Genomic DNA, 3,385 nt, shown 5'->3' on the forward strand with positions numbered 1-3,385 from the left:
GGTTTGAATGGGAATCTGATGACGGAGAATTTCCCTACCCACCCACCACCCACTTCATTGCCACTATTGAAGACTTAACCGACACGCTCGATTACGGCTCCGACGACATCGACGGTATGGACGACGATGCCAGAGAGGAGCAGGCACAAAAACAACCACCCATAGGGCGATGGACGACTACATCCTCATACGATATATACATGGTGGACACACTTAAAGAGAAGGAGGCCGACGACGATAATGATCTGCCTGTCGATGAACCTCCCAAGCGTCGGCGTCAGAAGCGTCGACCTCGATCCGGCAAAGGGAAAAACAACAACATTGTCATGGACGACAGTGATAATCCGGACCAAAACTGAGGACCCCGTAGACCCAGTGTTGGAATAGGACGTGTGAGAGGACGGTGAGCACAGTACGGCATTGTCTGACCACAGCAATGCCGAATATAGCAATTATCAACCTGTATCTGAAGAGGAGATCAGCCTGGGCGACGAAGAATTCATCTTCCCAAAAGAACCCTTAGAACAAGAATGCCTCCATCAAAGGCTTATCGCCACTGCAAGGGGCCTGAAGAAGCAGAAGCAGCAGCTTAAAGCCGCTCAGGATACGCTCAATAACAAATGGAACGAAGTGCTAGATACTGAGGAAAAATATGGCTGTAATCGCCAAACAAGGGGCTATCCTAAGCGTAAACTGCTGCCCGGATTCGACGACGAGGCTATTGCGCCTATACCGCCAAAAAACAACACGACCGACAAGCCGGACTGACCACCTTGTGGATGAGACAGAGCGGCTAGCAACGCCGTACACAAGCCCGTACCCCCTCCCCGTAAAGGAAGGGAGGTTGCGGTTCAGGACCAGAAACACGATCTACGTGAGACCTGAACAAAAAGGCCGGTAAAGCCAGATCCATCTATGGATCTAGGGACCGTGCCCCCACACGGGATTGTGGCTATCAAGCCAAAAATGCCGGCCATATACCAGTTCAGATTTGATACCGAACATCACAACCGTCGAACCCACGCTACGACACAGTCAAATACAGGGGTGCCATGCACCCCCTGTGCTTCACCGATGAGGTGCTGGATCAGGAATTTCCAGAAGGGTTCAAACCCGTAAACATCGAGGCATATGGCGGAACGACGGATCCGGCGGTCTGGATAGAAGACTTTATTCTTCACATCCACATGGCTCACGGAGATGATCTCCACTCCATCAAATACTTACCCCTCAAACTGAAAGGACCAGCTCGACACTGGCTGAAAAGCCTCCCAAAAAATTCCATTGGAAGTTGGGAAGAACTTGAGGGTGCTTTTCGGGCCAATTTTCAACGGACCTATGTCCGGCCCCCGGATGCCGACAATCTAAGTCACATAATTCAACAACTCGGAGAATCAGCCCGTAAGCTTTGGAATTGGTTTCTCACTAAGAAGAACCAAATCGTCGATTGTCCGGACTCTGAAGCCTTAGCAGCTTTCAAGCATAGTGTCCGGGATGAATGGCTAGCTAGACACCCTGGCCAAGAAAAGCCAAGGACAATGGCAGCCCTAACTGCGCTCATGACCTGCTTTTGCGCGGGCGAGGACAGCTGGTTAGCCCGCAGCAGCACCAGCGAGCCTGGCACATCCGAAGTCAGGGATGGCAATGGAAAGCCACGACATAACAAAAACAAACGTCAAAACAATCCTGGAAGCCCAGATGATACAACAGTAAACGCCGGATTCAGTGGCTCCAGACCCGGTCAATGGAAGAAACCATTTAAAAGCAACAAAGATGGTCCATCAAGCCTACACAAAATATTAGACAGGAATTGCCAGATCCATGGCACCCCCCACTAAACCTGCGAACCATACCAACCGCAGTTGTTGGGTCTTCAAGCAGGTCGGCAAGCTCACCACCGAACATAAGGGGAAGGGACCTAAGAGCGAAGATGAGGATGAACCTCGCCAGCCGAACACGAGGGGACAGAGGAAATTTCCACCGGAGATCAAAATAGTGAACATGATCTATGTCACTCATATCCCAAAGAGGAAGCGCAAACGCGCACTCCGAGACATCTATGCCGTTGAGCCTGTTGCCCCCAAATTCAACCCATGGGCGGCCTGTCCGATCACCTTTGATCGCAGGGACCATCCGACTAGTATCCGTCATGGGGGTTCGGCTGCCCTAGTGCTCGACCCAATAATCGATGGATACCATCTGCCTCGAGTCCTCATGGACGGCGACAATAGTCTAAATGTGATATATCAGGACACTGTCTGCAAGATGGGGATAGACCCGTCAAGAATCAAGCCAAGCAGCACGGCCTTTAAAGGAGTTATACCGGGCATAGAAGCCCGCTGCACGGGCTCCTTAACATTGGAAGTCATATTCGGCTCTCCTGATAACTTTCGAAGTGAAGAGTTAATCTTCGACATAGCTCTGTTCTGAAGTGGCTATCATGCACTACTCGAAAGAACGGCCTTCGCCCGCTTTAATGCAGTCCCGCATTATGCCTATTTAAAGATCAAAATGCCTGGACCACGTGGCGTCATTACGGTCAGTGGAAATATGGAGCACTCTCTCCGTACGGAGAAAGACACTACGGCCTTAGTAGCCGAAGTCCAAAACGGCATATTCAAGCCAAACAGATCATCGGTCGTTAGGACCACGGACACAGATAACATATTCGGAGTATGCCTCAGTGCGGTAGCTCAGACAAACCTGAGCTCGATTAGCAGTTACGCCTCCATTGACTATCCCATAAGGCGATAACACACGTGCCCCATATACACAAGTACACCCTTAAAATCCCTTGGGCAGCGCTGGGGGCATACTACACACCAATAGTACATAGTTTGGCTCGACCCTATTTGTATTCTACGGTTATCTTTCAAGGTTCATTAAATGAACCAGCCTTATTTGCGGCCACACTGGATTTTCTTTTCTAGGGTTTTTTTTCTTCTTCACAGATGGCCATCACACTACCCCCTTCAAGGACACATCACAAAGGAGAAAACGGCGCAGAAGTGCAGCAGGGCCCCGCGCTAAGGTTTCTGTTTAGATTAAGACCCTGCGTAAACCTTTTTATCTCCTTTTGTTTTAAACTTTTCTGGCATGTACAATGTCCTAGGAAGTTATCGACACTATCTGTAAACACACGGCTCGCCGTACTAGAATGGGATATTATAGAAGTAGATTGGTCCATATTATGTTTGGAGATTTATTCTCTCACCACCTGCGTTCTCTCCTCATGTCAGATTGCCACACGTGCCTTGACACCAGGGTCCATTACCAGGGGTTGTATTCGGCTCGGTATACCTTTAAAAGTCTGAACATCTTCATGGAGTGTTCGGCGTCACGAGTTTGGTCTTATATGCATCAGCTCCGAATCATGTATTTGGTC

The sequence above is a fragment of the Triticum aestivum genome, chromosome 6B (genome assembly GCF_018294505.1).
Source record: "Triticum aestivum cultivar Chinese Spring chromosome 6B, IWGSC CS RefSeq v2.1, whole genome shotgun sequence".
In the NCBI taxonomy this organism is placed as follows: domain Eukaryota; kingdom Viridiplantae; phylum Streptophyta; class Magnoliopsida; order Poales; family Poaceae; genus Triticum; species Triticum aestivum.